This window comes from Zalophus californianus, chromosome 1 (genome assembly GCF_009762305.2).
Source record: "Zalophus californianus isolate mZalCal1 chromosome 1, mZalCal1.pri.v2, whole genome shotgun sequence".
Lineage (NCBI taxonomy): Eukaryota > Metazoa > Chordata > Mammalia > Carnivora > Otariidae > Zalophus > Zalophus californianus.
In genome coordinates, this window is record NC_045595.1 from 202,337,781 (window position 1) to 202,364,336 (window position 26,556).

At 46.1% G+C, this 26,556-nt stretch overlaps 1 protein-coding gene across 9 annotated transcripts in view; it reads right to left on the reverse strand.

Annotated features, from left to right (window-relative positions):
- TIAM1 (TIAM Rac1 associated GEF 1) overlaps nt 1-26,556 on the reverse strand; it is a 368,940-nt gene that overhangs the window by 179,304 nt on the left and 163,080 nt on the right. For 3 of the 9 annotated variants that reach the window (XM_035728011.1, XM_035728010.1, XM_027584312.2), the window contains exon 1: nt 14,108-14,247. The exons of 4 other annotated variants lie outside the window; for them this stretch is intronic. The gene's annotated coding sequence lies outside the window, so the exon portion shown is untranslated. Of the gene's footprint in view, nt 1-8,481; nt 8,550-13,350; nt 13,632-14,107; nt 14,248-26,556 lie in introns of those variants that run through there. 2 more of the 9 variants (XM_027584316.2, XM_027584317.2) reach the window with 2 other exon arrangements.

Sequence of the window (26,556 nt, forward strand, 5' to 3'; positions counted from 1 at the left end):
TGTATTTACCACATTCAAAGTATTGCTGGGCATTCCCACCCACTCCCATTTGTGAGTTAAAAAGAGAACCGGAGAAGGCCAGATGGATAAAGAGACAGGGGTCACCTGAACTAAGGGCTCTCACTTGCGGGACTGCAATCCGATTTCAAATTATAGAAATAAAGAGGCCAGCGATCTGAGTTTAAATGCCAACTTGATGTGCTCTTGAGAAGACTGAAATATTTAACATTCAGATCTGCTTTTTGCTTTCTTTTAACTATACGGGCCCAATGAAAAAGCCATCCACATATAATGTATCCAATCACCGAGAAAAAACAAGTACACGCTCCTATGTTCCCTTCACCCGGCTAGCAACAAAATGGTGTGTTTTCTCATTTTGTTTAATTTCTCTGCTGCCGAAAATTACTTCCAGATTCTGTCTCTTCTTTAGTTTCCATTTTCGTCCTACATGAAACCCCCTTTTCCTGGAGTAAAAAGGAAAGAGAGAAAAGAAAACACAACCAGAGGGTGACACAATGTTTTAAGTAGAACACCAAAAATGTAAAATGCAGCCACAGCATCTGGGTCTAAAAGAAACACATTTGAGTCTTGATACACAATACCCCGATCTCAGGCTCTCGCTGCCCTACAGAAAGAGATTTCCGTACATCCCAAGGACCCTGACTACGTCATTTTCTGCCCCAACAACTAGCTTTCCTAATGTCAGAGAGTTAGGAAGAGCACATCAAAAACCCTTGGGTCACTGGACGTCTAGCCTGGTGCTCTTCTCCGCTTCGCGTTTTATTAAATAAACATTGACTGGCAAATAATGAGGACCATTTTGCTTAAACACAAATGACTAGGCTTGCTTACCTCCCTCACCTAATTTGAAAAAAAAAAAAAACACAGAGAACCATCCTTCACCAAAACAGAAAAATCGCTATGCCCTAGGCAAGAGACGGCTTCCAGCAGTATCAACCTCGACACCAGACCCACCCAGAAAAAAAACCTTCAAACCACCACCAAGGAACTGAGTAATAAAACTCCCACACTCATATTCATGCTATTTATATGATAATTAAAATCACCCTCCAAGGACCTAAGGAAGAGTTCGTTGGTTAGATCTTTTCATGACTAAACGGCCCAGCAGAGATCAGCACAAACTAGATTTCTCCAAACGTTGAAAAAAATAGCCGGAGGATAGCCACACTTGTGAGCACAGCACAACGGACAGACTTTGTGACTTTGTCGAATCACTCTGTTGCACACGTGTAAGTAACGTAACACTGTGTGTCAACTAGGCTTCAATGAAAAAAAAAATTAAGAAATTAAATTTTAAAACTTAAAAAAATTAAGATAAAAAAAGTGAACAGAAATACATCCACACTGGATGTTTACCCCTGGTTTCTTTTTTTTTTTTTATGTTTTTTAAGATTTATTTATTTATTGGCGAGAGGGGAGGGGCCGAGGGAGAGGGAGAGAGAGGATCCCAAGCAGACCCCCGCACTGAGCACGGAGCCCAACATGGAGCTCGATCTCAGGACCCAAGAGACCAGGACCTGAGCTGAAATCAGAGTCAGACATTCAACCAAGTGAGCCACCCGCGCACCCCTGTCTCTGGTTTCCTAAAAACAAAGAAATACTGTAACTGCGAGTTCTAGCAACACAGGAAAGTGAGAAATGGGAAGAGCCACGGAAGCAAGGGGTCACCGGGAGTGCCGACTGCCCAGGAGTCTACCTGGACTTGCCGTGAGGGGGCTGTGTCATCTCTACCTCTCTCTGTCTCCGTTTCCTGGGCTGTGAAGGAAACCGGGATAACAGCTCCCTGGGTTATTGGGAGGATTAAATGTGGTTAATACATGTTAAGCATTTAAAGCCGTGCCGGACAGAGCGTAAGCTCTTAATACGCAACAGAAATCAGTAATATCCTTAATTTTCCCGATCATTCCACCGCTCAACGGCTCATGTCCTGACCCTTCAAATGTACCAAACTTCGAGATGACAGCTCTCATGAGGCCCAGTAACCTTTCCACAGTGCACTGTAAGCTCCTTGAGGGAGGGTGAGCTGTGTGTCATACCTGAGTCCTCCACGGGCACCTCCAACAATGAAACCCAGAGCCACCCAGTGAATGGCTTCTTGGGAGAAATGAATGAACAAACTAGCCGTCCTCCCCCTTCCCAGTCAACGCGAAGCCTGGAAACTAGATGTCACTGTGTTAACACTGAATAGAGTACCTTATTTTGGTTTGTTGGGACTTCTGTAAAAGCATCAGAAAAATAAATAGCAACAGTTATTCTTACCCAGAGGCTAGAATCGTTAAAGCTTTCAATCAACCCTTGTGGCTTTTGGCTTTTCCACGTTGACTGAACTCCATGCGTGCTTTGCATGTAGGCAACCATAATTACCTCCAGTGTTCCCTCTAAAGCTAAAACCACCAAAAAACCGCTTGATTGTCACATACGGTCAACTCTGGATTTTTCTTTCAGGCACGACTCAGCTGCCTCACACACTCCCTGTCTGGGTGTCCTTCATTACCGTGCTTCCTGAAACTTCCATCAAAGCCTCAGTCCCCCGTGACACAGACTGATGCTGCCGGACCAGCCAACTGATAAGGGCCCCCACTGCTCTAGCTTGCCTCTCCGGGAACTGCAGGTACTTCCACCTCAGCCTCTAGCGAAGCTAACCCAGTCCTCTGGAATGAATTTTCTCTCTGACTCTGAAAGTAGATAGCTGCAATCCCATCACTTTCTTCACCACCCCCCACCCCCCACCCCAGACTATTCACGTTCTCTCCTAAGAAAGCAGAGCTTCACGAAGCATTAGGAGCAGAGAGAAAAGGCTCTGCTCTGAGCCAAGTGGCTTCTTCCCAAGCTAAATGCACTTACGTAAACCTGACTTCATTATTGCCCCAGCCTGCGGACGGACCAGGGCACCCAGCCTTCCTGGAGTTAAGCTTTTGTTTACCTGCTGTCAAGTAGGCATTTCCCAGGCAGCCTCTCTTCCCGTGGAGACTGGCTGCAACCACCCCTACCCCCCACCCAGGCAACCAAATGTGACATCAAAGGAGCCTCCCGAGTGACCATCTGTCCCTGCCATGCCAATGTTTATGCAATGTGGGCAGGAGTGGGACAGAACCAGCCAAAGGACCCAGGGCATCCTGCTGCATCCGACCTGAGCACCAACATCTCGAGCTGTATGCGCTACAGAACAAGACAGTGACAAGAAAGTCCTCAGTCCAGCTAAAGGGGCTCCTTCTTCTTAAAAAGAAGGATAAAACTATTCAGCTTTCTTGAGGGTGTCCAAAGAATGGGCTTAATAGGTTTCACCTGTGGAGAGGTGCGTGTGCATGCGTGCGTGCGTGCATGGGTAGGTATCTAAAAATAAAGTCAGATCCCTAATCTTGCAGTTTTTCAAATATGGACACCCCACTCACCAAAAGTCCCACCTAAACATGGTATTTCAGGCAATACTGACTTTAACAAATTCAAAAGCCGTTCAGTGCTAAGGGGAATTGGCTAAGGTAGAAAAGGAATAGGTTGGCAAAGAACCCAGAAGTCTCAGAATTCTAGAGTTAATATGACCATTAGAATCATCATCTAAACACCTGTTTACATCTTGGAAGAGTTGTGGGTTTAGCAGTCAAATAAAACACAGCTCAAATCCAGGGTCACCACAATGTGTGATTTTAGTGAAATCATGTGGGTTCCATCGACTGGACTTGGAGAGGAGAATGGCACATCCCAGGTGGCAGTGGGGATCAGTCACATACTCTGCTAGAGAACATGCAGCAGAATGCTAGGCACACAGGATGTGCTCAGTGTATGCATTTTCAGTTTTGGATCAACCCTCCTTCCTGGACCTTATGGTGGGGGCACACCCAGGAGGCAAAGTATGTCTGAGTTGGCCAAAGAGGGGAGGTCACCATGGACAGGTGCCCAGCCACCAGCAAAATTCAACACACTGACTCTGCTGGGGACATTTTTGTTATCTTTCAAATGGGTGGGGAGGCGGGGAGAGACTTGACATGTTTCACCTACTATTCACATGAAGCTTGTCAAACTGCATCTCAAGTATTAGAAGAAAACCCACATTATTCATCATATAAATCTACTTAAATTCCCCCGGGGCGGGGGGGGGGGGGGAGGAGAATGGTTAGCCACCGTGCTTGAAGCCAAGAGATGAGACATCCACTCTGTGATTCAACTTGAACAGCTGTAGAGTGAAAATGCACACATGGGCTCACACAAAAATGGGCTAACAATTTTTAGATTTGTCCCTTTTTTTTTTTTCAATTTTTTTCTTTGACCACGTTATTTCCCTTCATTCACAGAACCTGGAAACAACCTTGGCATTTCTTTGGGCAGCTCTGACTAGGTTTCGATTAATCCCCAGAGAACCGAGTCACTGAACACTTACTCTGTGGTTTGGGGCACACAATCACAGCTCCCCAGGATTTACAATCAAACCAGGGGGAAGAGAAGATATACAGCAGCCCCTCCTCATTTGCAGGGGTACATTCCAAGATCCCCAGTGGATGCCTGAAACCTCGGACAGCACCAAGCCCTACCTACGCTGTTTTTTCCTATACATATGTACCTATGATAAACTTTACTTTATAAATTAGGCATAGTAAGAGATTAACAATAACTAATAAGAAAACAGAACAATTATAACACTATACTGTAATAAAAGGTATATGAATGTGGTCTCTCAAAAGATCCTACTGTGCTCTACTCATTCTTCTGCTTGTGCTGACGGAAGACCATAAACCGCTGACCTCATGAGATGAAGTGAGGTGAGTGATGTGGGCACTGTGACGTAGCATTAGGCTACTAGTGATCTTTTTTTTATTTGTTATTATTGTATTCAATTAGCCAACATATAGTACATCATTAGTTTTTGATGTAGTGTTCAACGATTCTTTAGTTGTGGTTAACACCCAGGGCTCATCACAACACGTGCCCTCCTTAATAGTCAACACCCAGCTCCCCCCTCCCTTCTGTAATCCTCAGTTTGTTTCCCCGAGTCCAGAGTCTCTCACGGTTTACTAGAGACCTTCTGACAATACGTTAGAAGGAGGATCCCCTGCTTGTGGACCACGGCTGACCATCAACCATGGGTAACTAAAACTGTAGAGGAGACTGCTGTCCAAGGCAACCTTGGACAAATACTACTGGTTCTGAGGGGGGAAAGGACGGTAGGCTAGAACACACTGGAAAGGGGGCAAGGAGGAAGTGGGCTGGAGTTGACACTGAAAGAGAGCTAGTAGGAGGTCATCTTAGGAGGGGAAATGAGTGGACAAATGCCCAGAAAGGGACTCAATAAGGCTGACTGGGGGAACAGCCTGCAGCAGTCAGCCGGGCAGTCACTCATTATGGCAGGTCATCCCAGAACACCCCACGACAGTCACTCTAATACTCGCTGAGGCAAACATACAGAAAAGGACAGGCAGCCCTAACTCGGAGAAACACAAGGGAGCGTTCTGGTTAAGAGCACAGACCCTGGGGGAGCCCGGGTGGCTCAGTCAGTTAAGCGTCTGCCTTCCGCTCAGGTCATGATCCCGGGGTCCTGGGATCGAGCCCCACATCAGGCTCCCTGCTCAGCAGGGAGTCTGCCTCTCCCTCTCCCTCTGCCCTTCCTCCCCACTCATGCTCGTTCGCTCGCTCTGTGTTTCTCTCTCAAATAAAATCTAAAAAAAAAAAAAAAAAAAAAGAGCATAGACCCTGGAGCCCGGTAACCAGGGTCCAAATGCTAACTCCTCACTTTCTAACCCTGTTGCTTTAAACAAGTTACTTAAGCCAGTGATGAGAATTCGTTTACAGAGAACACCAATCCGGGGAGCAGGGGAAGGAAGCCACAGGGGGTCTCTGGAAAGAGGACAGAGGAAACCTCAGAATTATCCTAAAATCCACGCAAACGCGCCCCCACAATGGTTAGTCCTGGCCAAGGACTGCCCTGGAGGAACAGGGGTTCCTTGCGGGGGAAGGAGGCTCAGGCCCCCTGGGCAGCCCTCTAGCACAGAAGGAGCTGCAGGGCAGTGAAAGCGGGAGGAAGGGGGGCAAATGCGCAGGAGAGGTAAGTGAGTCCCAGGGGACAGCCTGCGCTACCAGGGGCTCACTGCGGTTTTGCCATTATTGTACTGTTATCATTTCTGTCATTTTTTGCGTCCTGAAAAAGGCAACTAACCCGATTATGGTAATACCAGGTAATGTAAATACTGAGAGGGAGGTCTCCAGGCCGCACGCAGAGAAAGGAGGGGCCGAGGCTGTTGGTAGGGTTCCGGAGCAACAGGTGGGACCTGAACCACCAGTCTCAGCAAGCCCCGCACCGCAGGGCCTGCGCAGGGGCGCGGGCGGCGGCAGGGAAGCGCGCAGCCGCTAGACAACGCCGCATGGGGGCTGCTCAGAAAACTACAGATCGCACTACCCTATGATCCCGCAAGCCCACGGCCGGGTATTTTCCATGGGAAAGAAATGAAAGCCTATCTCAAAGAGCTATTAGCACCCCCGTGTTTGCTGCAGCGCAAGTCACAACCGCCAAAATGCAAACTCCACCTGCGCATACCGCGCCAGATGAATGGGGAGAAAACGCAGGGTAGCTGCACAACGGAGTATTAGTCAGCCTTTAAAAAGGAGGCCCTGTGGTATTGGGACAACATGGATGAAGAACCCTGAGAACATCCTGCTGCGTGAAATAAGCTAGTTGCCGGGGCGCCTGGGGGGCTCAGTCGGTTAAGCGTCTGCCTTCGGCTCAGGTCATGATCCCGGGGTCCTGGGATGGAGCCCCGCATCGGGCTCCTTGCTCAGCGGGGAGCCTGCTTCTCCCTCTCCTTCTGCCCCTCCCCCTGCTCTCTCACTCACTTGCGCTCTCTCTCACAATCACATACATAAAATCTTTTTAAAAAAAGAAAGAAAGAAGCTAGTCACAGAAAGACAAAGGCCACAGGATTCCACGTGTATGAGGACTCTCCAACCGTCTAACTCACGGAAGCAGTAGGGTGCTTGCCAGGAGCCGGTCGGTGGGGCGATGGGAAGTGGCTAATCATCAGGGACGTTATTTCAGTTCCGTGGGATGACTACGTTCTGGAGAGCCACTACAGGAGAGTCTAGAGCGACTCACACTGGGGTTGTGCATTTAAAAATCTGATAAAAGGATAGGTCTCAGGCTAAGTGCTCTTGGTACAGCAATGTCGGAAGAAAACACCTCGCGGGATGGTGCTTCAGGAAACATCTGTGATTCCTCCTCTCCACCAAGTCGGCAGTCAAGTATTTTGTTCAGATTCTGGAGAGGCCAGCCTCCTACCCAAACCTGAGGAAGGGTGAAAATAGGGCAGCATGCTACCTAATGACAAGGCTCTGGTGGGTTTGTTCATGAGAGGAAGGCAAACCTGAAAAGCATAATTGCAACTGTTTAGTTATAAAGGCCCTTTTGGTCTAAATCATTCCCTGCTGAGGAAGTAAATGAGGATTGACATGCCAGTGTCCCCACCTGGCAGGAGGGAAAGTGAAGTACACACAACCCTTCTTGCTGACTCACGCCCCACCGGGAGGTAGCATTACTTCTTTGCCCTGAGTGCCTGTAATGTTGCACGTTTACCAACTTGATCCTTCCAGCGGGAAGCTGCTTGGCTATCATACCATGAAGACCCCAATCTGAGCACAGCAGTGAGGACTCCCTGCAACACTCCCCAAGAACCAAGCCTACCTCCCCGTTTAGACAAAGGTTCGCCCTGCCTGTTAAAAGTAACCTGATCTCAGGGCGCCTGGGTGGCTCAGTGGGGTTGGTTAAGTGTCTGCCTTCAGCTCAGGTCATGATCCCGGGGTCCTGGGATCCACCCTGCATCTGGCTCCCGGCTCAGGGGGAGGGAGCCTGCTTCCCCTCCCCTCCCCGCCCCCCACTCCTGTTCTCTCTCTCTCTCTCAAATAAATAAATAAAATCTTAAAAAAAAAAAAAAAAAGGAACACGATCTCACATCCAACAGCCCCAGAAAAAGCGCATTCTGATACCAAGCTTCCCCTGCTGCACTCCGAAACAATTCCTTCTTCTCCTTTCTGGGTATCACAAGGGCAGGCAAAAGAGATGCGCGGAAGACAAAGGTGGGAGGGTGGGTCATTACCCTGTGAAGTGTCTGAGACACTATAATATGAGAATCAGTGGGAATCTTCTTCCTCATGAGTCAAAGCACAAGGAATCAAGGCAACTCAGCGGTCATTCACAAGGGGCGGACCCAGCCCACGGTGACCCTGACATGGGATGCACCGCTTCACCCCCTTCCGCAAGCCCGGAGGCCTGGCTTGTCCATGGCATGACCCAACAACGGGTTCCCGGGAAATCTATTTCAAAGGCAAGTGAGCAAAGCCTGTTTCCAGGAAACGGCAGTCACAGATAATGAACTTCCTGTTGGCCCCAGACAGGACGATCTGAGCAGGGTCCTAAGACAATAAAGACTTTAAAAGTTTTTGAGTCCTCCCTTCCCAGCGTTGTGCAAATGCCCCACTTACCCCGTCCCACACAGAAGAGGCTTCTCTCAAGATCTCCAAACGTGCCATCCGGAGGGGCTGCTCACATCCTAGGTAAGAGACTAGGATTCAGAGTTTCACACCCCATGGTACCAACCCTCCTCTCCTCCTGGCTTTCGGGTCTAGAAAGGTGGGCCTCAGTCCACACTGGTTCTACCTACAAGAGCAGACACAGGAAAATAATGGGTTTTGTGCTCATTTTTTTACATACTTCTAGAGGCAGGATCATCCTCTGAAACATTACTGAGATGACACAGGAAAAGCACTGGGTGTGCTGTAGACACTCAATAAATTACTATTCAGTATTAGTATCTTAATAAGCAAAGAAGTATTTACCAGGCCCTTATTCAACCACGGCTTTGTAGAGAGCACTTTGGCCATGGTTATTCTTGCCCACAAAAATCTCTGAATTTACAGAAGTCGGAAATCTCAAACACTGAGGCGTACAATTCCAAGGTATCACATGAGGCTCTGTGCTTCACTACAAGACCTCACAAATCCCCCCCTAACTGTTAAACGAGTAAAACTTTCCAAAAGCCATGATCTCTCCCCCACTCCCCCGCCCAAATTTTACCAATGAAGGCCAGGCTAATACTTGTTTTCAAGCAACAGAATCAAAATAAACTGGAGGAGTGGTGTTGCAAAACACTGACGAAGACTATACACCTTGTTCCCCACTCATAAAAACCCTAACCAGTATTAACAGCCGCAGAGTTACTCAGCACACCGGGTCAGAGCGGACGGGCCAGACCCAAGGCAGTTAGTTAGGCAACCTGCTGTCTTCAAAAATCACTTCCCAGATGATGCAGATTCCTACACAAAATGTAAACCAAGACTCACTCCTTGGGCAGAGCAGTGAATGATATGCGCAGAGCACTGCAAAGCCTTCCCCCAGCTGACAACCCCTTCCCTTCCCCCGTTCCACCCCTTGTGCTATTAGACACATAAAGAAACATTCGCTAATGATGCCATATATTCCCCAGGACCTTTTCAATTGACAGACCCCAGGGAGAACAAACAGCTTAAAGTTGGATGACTTCAATAATGCCATATTCCTCTGTGGAGGAATATTACCCAGCCAAACCTTCTCCGCCCCATACTTCTCATTTCCCTTCTTGGTTTTGAGGTCAGCCATAGCATTCAACAATCCACACTTCCCCCAAAGTACCAAGGAACTTTCGGTGCTGCAAAAACATTCTCAGAAAAATGCAATGGCGATCAAAAACAGATACGGTTATCATCAGCACCGCCTGCCTCCCAGTTGACATTCCCACCAACTGTGCACGGGGCTTCCCTTTTCTCACACAGCCTAACACTTGTTATTTCTTGTCTTTTGGGTAGTGAGATGGTGGGGTCCCATTGTAGTTTTGATTTGCATTTCCCCAATGAATAGTGTTGTTGAGCATCTTTTCTGGAGTAACGAGAGTTCTGGAATAACTAAATCTAACAAACTTTGCCTTCACAGAAATAACCCCACTAACTTACATCCCAGTCTCTGCCAAGTTTTGAGCTGCATACTCATTTCATTTCTAGAAAGGAAGGGAGAGGGGACGGAGGGAGGGAGGGAGGGAGGGAAGAAGGAAGGAAGGAAGGAAGGAAGGAAGGAAGGAAGGAAGAAGGAAGAAGGAAGAAGGAAGAAGGAAGGAAGGAAGGAAGGAAGGAAGGAAGGAAGGAAGGAAGGAAGGAAGGAAGGAAGGAAATAATAGAGCAGTAAGACCCTCAAGGAAGTGAGATAAACTGAAGAAAAAAATAATAATCCCAGGAAGACAAGGTAAAAATTGGAGTGGAAAAATATATAGCCAGTATACCACCAATCAACTTGGATAATAAGATGAAAATACTGAAAATATGGAAAGCGACCCTGATAACCCCCCCTAATGAAGAGAGAACAGATGGGAGAAGTGGCTTTGTTGTTTTTGTTTTTGTTTTTAAAGATTTTATTTATTTATTTGACAGACACAGACACAGCGAGAGAGGGAACACAAGCAGGGGGAGTGGGAGAGGGAGCAGCAGTCCTCCCGGGGAGCAGGGAGCCCGATGCGGGGCTCGATCCCAGGACCCTGGGGTCATGACTTGAGCCGAAGGCAGACGCTTAACGACTGAGCCCCCCAGGCGCCCCGGAGTGGCTCTGTTTTATTCTGCTGCAATAACCTTTCACATTTCTGGAAGGACAGCACTGAGAGAAGTTGTGAGGTTAGAAGTATAACCAGAAAGGGCAGGACGGGGAAACACGCAATGTGCGACAATGATAAGTGCCTGATTTGTTCCAATTCACATGTAGAAATCCCACAAGGGAGGGCGCCTGGGTGGCTCAGTCCGACTCCCGATTTCAGCTCAGATCATGATCTCAGGGTCTCGAGACTGAACCCCAAGCTCAGAGCTCAACAGGGAGTCTGCTTGAGGATGCTCCCTCAGCTCTTGCGCACACGCACACTCTCTCTAAATAATAAATAAATAAATCTTAAAAAAAAAAATAAGAAATTTCACCAACAGCCCCTTATGTAGTTTTCATTATTTCTACCTCACAGGAGGGGACGTGTAAGCGCAGAGGGGTTAGGCAATTTTAGGGCTAAAAGTGGCAAGAGCAAGAATTCAGATCCAGGGGCACCTGGCTGGCTCAGTGTGTAGAGCATGCTGCAGCTCTTAGATCTCAGGGTCATGAGTTCGAGCCCCACCCTGGATGTAGAGATTACTTAAAAGAAACTCTAAAAATAGCAAAAAGAATTCAGATCCAGCTCCTTCTGACTCTAAAGTTCTTGTCCTTAAACTGTCACAAACTCAGATTTTCTGAGAAATCGTTAAAATGCCAAGACTCATGCATTACATAGGAACAAAAACGAAACTTTCTTCTTCAGTCATTACAGCAAATTTGTTCTGCTCTAGTACAAAGTAAATCTGTATTGTCAAGTAAGTTGAAAGCACCTACAATTCACATTAAATTACCAGTAAATCTTATGTAAATTCTAGCTGGATGTTTCCAAAACAATTTCACAGGGTGTGCCCCAGTGAAGATAAAAAAACCAACTTAGAACAATTTGATCCACTGTGTCGGATACTCAAGAAAACAAGGTATGTTTTAATAAAACCGAGAAACATTATTTCAAAGACACATAAAATAAATACATAATGTCTGCCTCCTTACAGCTAGGAGACTCAGTTACCTAGTTTTAAAGGCTCTTAAAATCTTTTTTGACAGTGTTCCACAGCACAGGACTTTTAAAATGCATGTAAACTTAAGAAAGGAGGCAGTGTTTTTGTTTCATTTAAAATACAAAAACCAAAGTTCGTTCTTCCAAATGCCAATAAAATTGATAATAGCAATTAGCAAGACTGATCAAGAAGAAGAAAAGCACAAATAACCAATGCTAAGAATAAAAAAGGAAACATTTCGGGGCGCTTGGGTGGCTCAGTCAGTTAAGCGTCTGACTCGTGATCTCGGCTCAGGACATGATCTCAGGGTCGTGAGATCTAGGCCATGTTGGGTGTTGAGCCTGCTTAAGCTTCTCTCTCCCTCTCTGCCCCCGCCCACCCTAAAAAAAAAAGAAAAGAAAAGAAAGGAAAAGGAAAAGGAAACGTTTCTAGTCTTTTAAAATATTATAAAAGGATATTTTGTGCAACTTTACGCCAATAAATTTTAAAATTTACATGAAATAGGAAACTTCCTATAAAAAAACTACTTAAACAAGATAATTTTAATGACCCTATTTCTGTTAAACAAATTGAATCTGTAACTTCGAAAAAAAATCAGAGTCAAACCAGGATATTCATGGGAAAGTAAGGAGACCTTAAGAAAAAAATAATGATACAGAAACTGTAATATTCTCTCACACCTACCTGAGACTACCTAATTCATATAGCAGAATTCATCCAATTTTCAACGTCTGCATGAAACAGTCCCATGTGACGATGTCTATATACCTTCATGAATAATATAGTCCCTTTCTCTGGCTAAGGATTATTGTTCCATAAAACTCCATGTGAGCAAGGATCTATTAGTCAGTTTCACCAGCACTATCACAAGATCCAGTTTGGTTGTCTTTCCTGTTGAGTGAGTTGCTACAGCCCTTCTTGGGGGTGGGGGAAGCGGACCACACACTTTATGTCAGCATCAAGTTCACATCTGCATGCCATGTTCTGTCTTGATCCTCAAGGAGCCAGAACACAGGACTCTGGCCATTGTAACAGCCTGGACCATGCAACAGCCTGAACCTGTTGTTCTTCCCTGGGACGCGTCTGCTTTGGCTTAAAAGTCATTTCATTTTACTTCTGTCTCACTAACCTCGGGGAAGCTGGAAGGTGAAAGCAAACTAAGTAAAACTATGGCCACAGCACCTTGTCCCCTGACCCCAAAGTTCAAGTGGAAGGTGCACTGAGAAAGCTAGGCTGTGCCATTCTGGTATCAGGAAGACAATAAAAACCAGCTCTTCACACCCTCCTAATTGCACCCACCCCAGATCTGGGAGAAACACCTATAAAATGAAATTTGGTTTTCTATAAACACGGTAACAGCCGCACATTTCTTTACCTCCGTGAAGGTGCCCTAAAAATAAGACAATTCCCTAAAAATTCATATGAAGGATTAGCTTACAACACACACACACACACACACACACACACACACACACACACACACACACACACACACACACACACACACACACACACACACACACACACACACACACAGCTCCCACTGCTCTGTACTAACCTGTTGACTGGATAGAAAAGAGGTGAAACACGTAAATTAGCCCCAAAGCCTCCATCGGACCCCCACTGCGGTGAGCAAATACCACAAAGCTCTAAAAGGGGTTTCAAATAAAAGCTAAAAATTGTCTGCAAGAATGTCTTTACCTTTGGCCAAGTTCATCATTTGCTGGAACATATATGAAGCGTCACTTGCAACGATCCTAACCGGGGTGCCGGCCTCCACCCAACAAACTTCCTCTCCCCACTCCACCCAAATCTGACTTAGGCAATTGACCCGGAGATAAAGCAGCTGCCACCGAAAAATGTGCTAATTTCAAAGAAGTTCCAGATACACCAATAACACCTCAATAGCTAGGACGTCTTGCGGTGAACTGAATCAGACACAAAATTAATGAGAAACCCAAGACTTCTGATGCCTCCCTATAGAATTCCCAACCTGACCCAGGAGGCTGTCCGAGCGCCTCAGCTTCAGAACATTCCCTCGGAAATTGAACCCCAAGCTTTTCAGGGGCTTCATCTTCAACAGCAGTGACCTGTGATTACAGACCGCGCAGCCGGACCGCGGGGACCATGGGGACACCTCTGGTGGGTAAGCTGATCGGGCAGCCTCCCTCCCGCCCTACCCCTTAGGATCCCTGGATACGGAAGGCAAAGGGGGAAAGGTGAAGGGCTCGCAACGCCCCAACCCTTCACCCTGGAGCCAGAACGCACACGGGCGGCGCCCCCAGGGTGCCCCAGCCCAGCGTGGAGACGCGGCTCATCGATTCCGCGGGGCTCCGGGCGCGCAGGTCCCCCTCCCGCCGGCCACTCCGCGGCCACAGCCACCTGGGCTGCGTGCCCTCAACCACCCAACACAAAGAAAGGCGGCGGTAGAAAGAATGGGCTTGAAATGAACGCTCACCGCTGCTCAGCAAGGCGCACATGCTTCCCCGTCTTGCCTCACATCTCCCAACTTCCAGTAACAGAAATGAGGAAGCAGCCTCCTTCCCCGGCTCCGTGCAGAGGGAGTGGGCGTAACTTGCGAAGTTTCGTGCAGCGAGGAATCTGGTCATTTGGGTGTGCTGGAGAGGGTTTGTCGCTCCTCCCCACCCACCGTCACCTCCCTCGTCTCCACCTCCTTCCCCAATTTAATTCTCCCCTTGGCGTTTCCAAGACCAAGAACTCTGGCCGCGGGCCGCTCAGAGAGTCCCAGCTCTGGGCTCCTCACAACCTTGGGGAAAACTTATTCCTAACAGACCTGAACCATCTCACAGATGAACCTGGTCGCCCTGCAGAAAGCTTAAGTGCCTGTCACTTTTTTTTTTTTTTTTTTGGTGGCAGTACAGGGCAAGAAGGCAGGGCCTCTTTTTTTTTTTAATTTAAAAAGCTAGAAATCTTAAATAAGTGCACAGTACCCCCTCTGCACAGGTAGGAATGTGGGCGGGTTAGCCAGTAGAAACCTAATTCCTCAACGTCTACTTAAAAAGAGTGGGGGACGGAAAAACAAAAAGCTGTGTTACAAAACTTGCCACAAAATAGTTCAGACATGCAAAAATATATTTGAAAATCAGATAGTGAACCCTCAAGTATCCATTATGCAGCAAAAAAATTAAAATTACCAACATAGTTGGAGCCATCTGTAAACTCCGCCCTGAAATATGTCCTCCTCTTCCTCCCCCTGGAAAAACAGCTGCCATAAACTTGATTTTCCATGAGCAATATTCGTACCACAGTTTCTGAGATTCTAAAGGATGCAAGCTAACTTCAGAGTCCACCCAAAAGCAATCCAATGATCATCCCTTCGCTAGACCTGACCTTGGTTCCGAAACAGAAGTTTCGTTAAATAACACTAAAAAAATGACCACACACGTTAAATGAAGCGTCAGGTGGCTGGTTAAAGAAAATGAAGGAAATCACAACATAAGAAAATCGGAGATCTGGAATGACAAGTGGAGGCCATATCTGTAACAGTTGAAGCGTTCATGGATGAAATTGATAGATTCATAGAGCATTATCATTTTACAAGGTTAATAGCTGTGTCAAAGCCAAGGATACTGACCCACACTGCAAGGACTTTCCTCAAAGACCCAGGCTACAGAAACAGAAACACAACATTCATTAAAGAAGTCCTAATTACTCAACCGCCTACCAGAGTTGTAGGCTGGGAGCAACATTCAGAAAAGGGAACTTTCAAGATAATAAATGATAAAACACAAAATAGTGGAAACCATGATACATTCACAACTGACTCATATATATATTCTCATACATATATGAACATGAAGAAGGAGATGCCTAGCTCATCTTTATATTCCTAGTACCTTGCATAGAGGCCGGCATGAGTAGAAAATTCATAGCTATTTGTTAAAAGAAGGATGCAAATGAACAAAAGAATGTCCATGGAGAATTCTGAAGGAGCAGAATGAAGAGACGGGATACGTGAAATCAGCAGTGGTCTTTAACAGGAAGTAACTCTGCCCAGTGGGAACATTCAACAATAGTGAAGACATTTTTGGTCGTCACAACTTGGGGAAGCTCTCGGCATCGAGCAGGCAGAAGACACAGATGCTGCATGGGAAAGCCTCCTAAAACAAAGAATGATCCAGCCCCCAAATGCCAGTACTGCTGGCTAACGAGAAGCCCTGGGAGACAGGCTTCACAATCGACAGTCACTGAATTTTTTCATTCCATATATAAGCATCAACATCAGGAAGAGACTCTCTGGGGTCTTATAAGGACATAGAAGAGCATTTCTCCTCCTCTTCCACTGTGCAGCATCTGATGGCTGGACCACCTGCGTGGGATCAGAGCTAGTGGGCACTGGAGGCAGAAGCAGGAAAGCATTCAGGGGTTGGAGGCACTGCCTCAAGCCTATGCACTCATGAAGCTAAGGACCTGTGTCAAATTTAGATGGAAATAATGAAGAAGGGGGTGGGGAGGAAGTTGACGTAAGGTGAGGGTATCAGCTTTAGAATCACAGATAGCACGTCTGGGGGGAGGAGACAGGGTAGGGGTTGTGAACGGACAAAGCAAGGCTTATCACAGCTACCAGACTCATTTCTCCATTGACAGTCTTGAGCTGGAGACACTCCACTGAGAACAGGAAGGATGTTTAACCTCATTACGGCTTATCGAAAAGAAAGTTACAAATCACTTACAGGAAAAAAGATGCAAACCCCACCGTGTCTACCTGGTAGGGTGAAGGACCTACAAAGTGAAAACATCTTCTCTACAGGTTTTCTGGCCTCATCATTACCTAAGAAGTGTTTCTTTGAGCTCTAGAATGCCGGGACAAGTCTTGTTCCTGTTGCTTACTGTTTCTCAGAACGGGGCACGGGACAGTGGGTTTGCTCCCCTTGAACTCCCTCGGAGCCAAGGATGGTCGGTATGTGGTAAATGCACGTGGATGCAACGGAATCTGTCTTCACCTCATTGCCCATCTCTCAGGCCAGTAAATAAAGACTCTCCTATAGCAGCTTCTGGAGGAATCCGCAGGGCACCCTGAGTTCAAGAGCCTGAACAAACTGTAAGCACATAGAAAACCTGTTGGTTTCATTCAGTGGCTGACAGATTGCAAAACACCTGGTACAGGTGAGACCAAGAGGTCCTCAGGCAGTGGCCACCAGCCTCACAGGGGAACTGCTCTTGGCATCAAGGAATGAAGGATGCCAGGCTGGGGATCCCCTCTGCACGCCCCTGTACGAATGGGCAGGAAGGGGGACGCCCTATCCCTCGTTATGTCACCAGCTTCTTTACCTGCAGCTCTAAATGCCATTAGTCTTGCTTCTTAAAAGCCATACGAATTCAGGAAAAGAAAATGTGAGCACAGTTATGAGTCCCACCAAAAGAAGTAACTTAATCAGGAATGTTCAGTGTTTCTGTTCCAAAGAAATGCAACCAGTAGAGGGAGCCCAGCTGACTTTTGTGCTTAACAATTTTCCAAGATCAGGCTAAATAAAGCAGGGGACAGTGTTAAATGACACGAGTTACAAAAATAATCAGACGTTACCACAGATAAAAAGATTTATGCAAAAATATTTTGGAAAAACTCGAAGCCATGACACCCTTATAAGGTATTTGTCCTGGTCATGGATATTTACACAAGAGCTAGCTACAGAGATAGAAGCCCATATAATGAATAAATAAATATATGTTGGAAAACCTTTGGTATGTGGAGGAAAACTCAGAAAGGGTCAGACAGCTTCTCTTTCCCTTTGTCAGTTGAACTGATGCTCAGAAACAAAAAACTATGGAGAGTTTATTTTCCCCAAAGATTTTTTTTTTTTAAGATTTTATTTATTTATTTGACAGAGAGAGACACAGCCAGAGAGGGAACACAAGCAGGGGGAGCGGGGGAGGGAGAAGCAGGCTCCCCGCTGAGCAGGGAGCCCGATGCGGGGCTCGATCCCAGGATCCTGAAATCATGACCTGAGCCAAAGGCAGACGCTTAACGACTGAGCCACCCAGGCGCCCCTTCCCCAAAGATTTTAATTCAGGCTTTATCTTGCTGTTTTATAAGTTTGACCTACAACAGCTGACTTGTAAAATTCCTTTCAAATTGTGTTCTCAACAACACCAATGCCTTCCTTAAGCAAGACTCTTCTGGATTTCTGTCCAAGGGTCTTCAGAGCCAACTGGATCAAAGATCAGGACGGCTTAACGGAGAAAGGGTTGCCAAGGTCCAAGATTTTGACAACTCCTGCAAAGGAGCTTGCCTCTCGCCACCTTTCCCAGCTCACATAGACAGCTGAGGTGGGTTCCCAGGCGCGAGGCAAACAAGTACCCACATCAACCCTGCCGTCACCTATGTCACCTCACAAGAGCAAACAGCAGCAAAGCTAGAGAAAAAGAGCATTCTCCTCCTCAAGTTAGGTGAAGCCCAACAGGGGTGTTGATGATCTGTGTCCAAAGAGATGACCCCCCACACACACAGCATCACTGCAGATCCAAATCCAGATCCCGTTAGTCATACGGTATCGCTATAGAAATTCAAAAGCTTTTTTATGAAGACATTTTGCGGTTGGCTACCGAACTGATTGCCAGAATCAATTGTTCACATTTGAAACGGACCAAAAGTCTAAATATGAATCCATCCCACCCACCCTTTTGCTTGGTGATCTGAGGCTCACCAAGAACGCTGACATGTGTGAAAACCCTTGACTCACCCCTGGACGAAGCCTTCCTTCTCTCCGAGAGAAAAAGCGAGGCTCGACCTTTCAGACGATGTCTTCAAGTGCAGATCCCCATTCAATTTGATTTGACGCAAAAATGTTTTAAAACTTAAAATTAAACCTCGCACCAAGCAAACTTAGTGACGTTGAACAGAGTTTTCTCCATCTGAAAACTGAACGCCTAACAAAAGAAGCAGAAGTAATCCTGAAGAATATAAAGTCTGTCAAAAAGAGGCCAAGAAACTTCTTATAGCCTTTAAATACCACCCGGATCCAGAATACCCTGCAGGGACTGAATGTGTGGCAAGTCCCTTATAATCCAGAGGCTTCGGTTTCCTCAACTATTTAAGTGATAACAGCCCACTTAATATTCCCTCGCTTCCTAGTTCTATCTTCCAATCATGTGTTCCCACGATTTTAAAACTCCCATTGCTTTCAGTGCCCCAAATGACAAGTGCTCACACAACAACGTTTTACGGAACACACCAGAGTCAAGAGTTTCAGGACTCACTGGTGGCTCTCATACTTATAACTGAAGCCATGCTTGGAACTGGAAGGGAAAGGGGGAAAAGGCAGGAAGTGCAACCTGAGGATAAAGGTAACAAAGAAGCCAAAGGAAAAGTCCATGAACCCTTCACACACTGACTCGCAATCAACCATATGGGGCCAGATGCTCTCCTGCCCACACACACAGTGAGGCGGCTGGTGCCAAGGGCCCTGTGAGCCTTGCACAAGACGTACATGTGGTTCGTGGGGGCGAGAGCATCTGGGTTTTTCCTGGTGTGGGCTCTTTTAGACACCTCTCTGCTCAGCAGCAATAAACAATAATAATTATTATTGGCACTAAAAGCGTGGTCGTGCTGAACAACTAATGTAAGAAGACAGGAAGTCAAGCTCTAATTTCAGTCCTGCCTTCTCTCCAAAGAATGTGTGGAGTCAGGATAGCCTTACAGTCCTCAATATAGCCCCCAGGGAGCGTCTCCCACTGGGGCTCAGGGAGCAGTCCCACTGAGGAGGCCTCCTTTGGTCAAGGGAGAAGCAAGGATGTGAAATAAGGCCTTGTCCGAGTCCCCGCTCCACCAACCACCAGAGGAATAACTTAGAGCAAGCCACCTGGCTTCCCTTTCAGTAAAATGGGAAGTTGAAATCAATGCCTACTGACAATCCATGGGGTTACATGGGTTAACGGGCTTCATATAGGGCACATACCCAACACTTTCCCTAAATGGTAAAGGGCCCCCAATTGTACAAACACAATTTTCAGTCAGGAAATAAGCAACACATTAGTGTTTTATATGTTTTCAAGCTTTTCACGTTGATATTGCTATTTTGGTCATGGAGAGAAATATAGTCCAGATACCAGTTATGTACCAGATTGGAGCATGGGGGGCCTTCTAAGACTCAGGGGTCACAGACCTGTTGAGCCCTTCCTCAAGTCCCTATTGTGGGGAAGCAGCAAGCCCCCTCATGAGGATCACCACAGTGAGACACACAGGCCCTTAGCACTCACCAAGGACAACCAACATATTAGTTACTCGTTTTTGTTATTGAGGGTTTTGATTTTTATTTTATATTAAAACACTGGAAACTACCATTCCACAACTTACAGACCAAAACATACTGGAGGAGGGGTAGGTGGGAACAAGGTAAAGCGACAGTAAGGGACACACCTAGCACCTGGGAGCAACAGTGAAGTGACAAGGACCACACCCATAGATGTGTTTCTAACACCTGACACCTTACACAGTTCTCTACTAGTAACAGGCATAGATTCAATGAAAACTAAATGACTTCTAATGTCAGAGGAGACATGCAAATGAGAATTCACTTGTGTTTCCTTTCTAAGAACATAGACATTAGATATTATGGACTCTAGGAGCACTTGGTGCCATTTTCCCTAATGTAAACAAAAATCCAATATGCAAAGAGTATTTTCTTTTTCTTTTCTTTTTTTCTTTTTTGTATGAGAGGTAGATTTTTGTGATTCATCAGTAGCATATAACACCCAGTGCTCATTTCATCAAGTCCCCTCCTTAATGCCCATCACCCAGTTACCCCATCCCCCCACCCACCTCCCCTCCAGCAGCCCTCAGTTTGTTTCCTATGATTAAGAGTCTCTTATGGCTTGTCTCCCTCTCTGATTTCATCTTATTTTTCCCTCCCTTCCCCTATGTTCATCTGTTTTGTTTCTTACACCTATGAGTGAAATCATATATTTGTCTTTCTCTGACTTATTTTGCTTAGCATAATACCCTCTAGTTCCATCCACGTGGTTGCAAATAGCAGGGTTTCATTCTTTTTGATGGCTGAGTAATATTCCATCGTGTGTGTGTGTGTGTGTGTGTGTGTGTGTGTGTGTGTGTGTGTGTGTGTGTGTGTGTGTGTACACAACATCTTCTTTATCCATTCATGTGTCAGTGGACATCTGGGCTCTTCCATAGTTTGGCTATTATGGACATTTCTACTATAAACATTGGGGTGTATGTGTCCCTTTGAATCATTGTTTGTACATTTTAGATAAATACCTAATAGTGCAATTGCTGGGTCATAGGGTAGCTCTACTTTTAACTCTTTGAGGAACCTCCTTACTGTCTTCCAGAGGGGTCGCACCAGTTTGCATTCCCACCAACAACGTAAGAGGGGATGGGGAAGATATTTGCAAATGTCTTATCAGATAAAGGGCTAGTATCCAAAATCTATAAAGAACTTACCAAACTCAACATCCAAAAAACCCAAAAAATCCAGTCAAGAAATGCACAAAAGACATGATAGACATTTCTCCAAAGAAGACATACAAATGACCAACAGACACATGAAAAAATGTTCAACATCACTCATCATCAGGGAAATACAAATCAAAACCACAATGAGATACCACCTCACACTAGTCAGAACAGCTAAAATTAACAAGTCAGGAAACAACAGATGTTTGGTGAGGATGCAGAGAAAAGAAGAGTATTTTCAACCGGAAAATACAATAAGCCCATATCTCAAAATATTAAGTGACCTGGGGTAGGCAACAGACACATGAAGAGTTGCAGACCCACATACATAAGAGTAAGAAGGGGTTCTGATTAATCCCTCACCCATCTGAGGTCAGAAGGGTTAAGGGACTCACTCAGGCTCACATAACAAAATAATGGTAGATTCAGTCTAGAACCCAGATCTACTGAAACAAATCTGCTGTATGTCCTGCCAACTCAATTATTCCTTCCTGGGGGAAAAAAATCCATAAAATAAACATTAAAGGCAGTATATGCATATATAATTTTGGCCCCCAACACAGTACAAAAGGCACATATAAATTAAAAACAGATACAAATTGAGCCCATCAGAAACTAATAAGCAAACCATAATAACTAGGTGCGTGAAAAATGTCTTGGCTCAGCCCCAGACGAGCAAACAAGAGGCTCAGAGACCCGGACAGAAGGATGCAGTCAAGCCAGGACGGCTGAAGGCAGTCTGATTCACCAGCAGCCAGCATCCTCCCAAACAAATTACGAGGCTGGGCAAGACTGTGGGTAAGCCTGGGGGTGATGTGCGACAGAGTCATACATTCCCGAGGGGTCATGTTGGCACCCTGGCCAAAGAGAAGACTCCTCCAATTTCTCCCCAAGAAACGAAAACACGTCTCTACAGATGCTGCAAAATAGCATCTTTTCACTTGCATGTGAATATGAACCGCATCCCCGCACACAATTGGCCAAGTGTCCATAACCGAGGCATCCATCAACAGATGAACAGGTGGACAAAATGGGGCCCACGGACAAATACTCAGCCAATAAGAAGAACGAAGTTCAGAAAAAGGCTACAAATGGATGAACCTTGAAAACAGTACACCAAATGATGACGTCAGACACAAAAGAACGACTGCATGATTCCACTTCTATGAAGTATCTAGAAGAGGCCGATTCAGAGAGACCGAAAGGAAACTAGAGGTTACCAAATGCTGGGGGGCAAGGGGGATGGGAAGTCACCATTTAATGGTTACAGCGCTGCCGTGAGAGTGATGAGTCTGGGACACAGATAGCAGTGATCTTTGTCCAACACAGTGCACGTCATTAACGACACTGAACCGAGACTTAAAAGTGGTCAAAATGGCAAATTTTATCGCATGTAGATTTTTACCATAGCTTTTTTGAAAGATTCAAAACAACACCGCATTTGCAGCCTGTTGGCTCAGGACCTCGTAGCTTTTCAAAATACTGCTGCTAAAAACAAAAGTAATCAAAACTTTAATCTAAGCACATTAGCCAGCTTTAAAATGTTCCTGTTCTCCCTGTCACATTACCGTGATCTTAATCCCATACCTAAAAGAGCGATTTTCTCTGATTGTAAGAGATAAAATGGGATTGTCTAACCTATGAAATTAAATAATTTCCAATTATAAAGGTAAAACAAGGTGCACCTCTTCCCAGGCAAAGCTTTCACAGTATGCCAGGTGTCACACCTGTACGCAGCATCCTCACTGTACATCGGCTTCCCCCCAATCTGTTCCCATCCCCAATTTCAAAGCAGATCAAGAAACCTGAGGGGTTGGATGTAAATCCAGCACCATTAAGAGTGAGAGAAATGCACCAAACTCAAGTTACCAGTTGAATACATGAAATGGCACACATTTTAACAACCACCTTTTACACACTTAACGGACCTGAACTGGCCAGGAATTCGTTTTCTAGTCATAAGCCCATCACCTAATCCTTGTAAAACCTCAGTGTCTCATCTGTAAAGTGGGTTATAATAGTATTTCGTTTGTGACGCTACTCAAGGATGAATCACATTTCCTGAGCACTTCATGCAAATCACAGGGCTGAGGGCTGCTCATCCATTTTTGTGCCTGGTCCCCATGACAACTCAACAAAGTATGATAACTAGATCCATTTTACAGATAAAGAAACCGAGGCACCGAAAGGTTACTCGAACTGCCCAAAGCCACCTGACAGGTGGGAGTCAGGTCTGAAATTCCAACCTGGTCTCTTCTGAGGCTGGGACCACAGCCTTCCCTCATTTCATTGCTACATGTGGCCTACAGTCTTGGCAGCTTGTATGTAATTTTATTATTACCATCACCTTTAAAAGTCACAGGTTCTGGGCTCACAAAGTGAGAGAACTGGACCTGATTCCCACAGCCTGCACCTGCTTCTGGGGTACCTCACCCCCTCTCAAGGCCAAATGTAGCAGGCAAGCAACATATTTCAGGGTTTGTCATGAAGACCATGGCAGGTAATCATCCCTCCATCTGAGAAAGAAGATGAACAAGGTATCTAGGATGAGCAAGTTAAATTGGGCAACAGTCAAAGAATATGCATAATGTATGTGTAGGAATCTCGTAAATATATTCACTGGGCCCTTTTGCAGAACCAAGTTCCTCTGCAATAGGCAAGTTCAAGGTCTGGACTGAGATAATTAACCATTAGGTGGATATTTTATACTCAACTATTTACAGTGGTGGTTCACAATCAAAAGAAATACATAATGAACAGTATTTTGCTCACGCTCTCCCAGACTTCCCAGTAAAACATGGCAGGTGACTCACAGGATGACACATTGCTCTTGGCGAGGTACCAAGAGTTATACATGCCGACCAGTCGGTGAGGTGTAGGCCCTCCCAAGCAGGCTGACAAACTTCACTGGATCCTCTGAAACACCCAGGCTCAGCCTTCCACTCCCAGCCGTCTGGTTTCTGAGAAAAGGGAGTCCTCAACAATGGGTCGCAACGATGCCAACCCACCAAACAGAATCCTTGCTGAGGCCTGGCCATGACCAAGACAACCCATCTCTGACTTTCACTTCTCTTGCTCCAACAAATTCACACACCTTTCTTAGACTTGGGCTTATGATTCAGTCTTGTGGTTCCTGCCAAAGCCCCGTATCCTAAGAGCCTTTGTTCTCTTCTCTGGCCACAGATCAACTCAGCCCATTGAGGAACAGCTGTAAACCCTTGCCCACAAAACTTTCCATTGGGCAAAAATTACTCAGGTTGTCTGGGTCTGAGGTCAGCAAGCTCCTGCAGGAACACCCCTCAGACAGCCCATCCCACCTCCCCAAAAGAGTCAAATATAGCTGTTAATGAACTGCCCATTTCCACAGTCTCATTCACACATACTGACCCACACACATAGATCCTACTGGCTCATTCAATCTCATTAACCAAAAACAGTATTCTTGGCCTTTGGCATTAGCATGGGTTTTGGTTTTCATAAGGACTTGGTGCGCCAACTTGTGCTATTTGCTTCCATGGGAACTTATCTTTATTCTGAATATACACATGACCTTAGACTTGAGGTCTTTGTTCACTGTCCCCTTCTCAGTGAGGTCCTCTTAGCTGCTCCCACCACCGCTGCAGCACCACCACCTCTTTCTCTTGATACATTTCCTTTCTCACTTCCCTACGTTATTTTTTTCGCTTTAAAACACACACTGATCATTTTCCTATTTTACCATTTGGCTTATTTACTGTTTTTCTCCCTCACTAGAATCTAAGCCCCACATGGGCAAGGATTTTTTTTTTTTTTAAGATTTTATTTATTCATTTGACAGAGAGAGAGAGAGAGAGCGAGAGAGAGAGAACGAGATCAGGAACACAAGCAGGGGGAGTGGAAGAGGGAGAAGCAGGCTTCCTGCGGAGCAGGGAGCCCGATATGGGACTCAATCCCAGGACCCTGGGATCATGACCTGAGCCGAAGGCAAACGCTTAACGACTGAGCCACCCAGGCGCCCTGGGCAAGGATTTTGATCCATTCTTCTTCCAACTCTATCTTGAGTGCCTAGAAGAGAGCTTAGCACATGGTAGACCCACAACAAATATTTGTTGACTTAGATTGAATACACCCTCGTGATGATAACCAAGACCAGGAAGCATGATAAAACCAAGCGAGCCTGAGCTCGCTCCTGAAACCACAGAAATAAAGTCCTCTGAACCCCAAACAACAAGAAGAGAAATAGGGAACAAGGAGGGAAATACACATTTATTCCAATAATACACAAGTACTTGGGCTTTTCGACCTCTCCTATGAATTTACAAGAGCCAGCAATGCTAAATCTCAGAAATAGCATTTTGTTAACCAAAAGGGGGAAAGACCAGTCCTCTCTCCAGTCAACACCATGCATCCCACTCTCAGCTCACCACCTCCTACTTATCCAGACCAAGCCCCTCAGACCTCAAGCCCACCAACCCCCTCCACCTTCCGGTGGCCCTCACAACCATGCTGCCTCACGTTCTTCCCTGGTCTATCACTGAGTTCTCTTCCTTAACTTCCTGGCCCCTCTACCACTTGGTCACATCTATTTGGCAAAGATACCCACCCAGTTAGATCCAACAAACTGCCTGGTTGGCTCCTGCACCCAGACAGTTGAACAGTCCACTGGTCTTATCTTAAACTCACGACCACTAATGTCAAGTCTGCCCTAAATGAAACTGGCGATCTCATACCAAAGTTCCCAGTCCATTCACCCTTCGTGAAGTTCCTATCTACTCTTCTCATCCCAAATGCCCAATAATCTCTCCTCACCTTTTTTCTCAGCTGATGATCTCTTGTCCCACCTCTCTGAGAAGACTGAAGCAATCGGATAGGACTACCACAACCTCCAAGCCTCTGTGTATTCACCAACAAGCATATACTGTACCCATACACGCTACCTCCTGCCTGTGACCACAGATAACTAACCACACCGCATCTAAAATCCATCCCTCCTCGTGGGACTAGACCCTAGGCACCCCCTCCCTGCACTCGAGGACAATATTCCAGCAACTCCCCTCTCTCTCCCCTACAGCATCAAATCCCCTTGCTCTCCTGGAGCATCCCCAGCAGTAGAAAGAGATGCCTTTTTTCCTCTAAATCCAAATCACCTCTCAACACCCCCACGGTTGCCACTATACTGTGAGCCATGATCTTCTCTCTCCTGGGCTAGAGCAGAACTCCTTAACAAGGCTCCCGGTTTACGGTCTGATCTCACCCCAGAAGCCAGCCCTCCCTTTGATGTGCAAATCAGATCACACTCCCCTCTGCTCAAATCAAGGGGTAAAAGCCAAACTCCCTGGAGGGACCTACAAAGCCTCACCTCCTGCTCCTTCTCCCCTAGCTCAAGCCACTTCAGCCACACTTGGCCTCTCTGATGTTCCCTGAACTTTCCAGACACACTCCCTCTTTCTGGAACATTCCAGATATGCAATTAGCTAATTCCTTTATCTTTAAGTCCT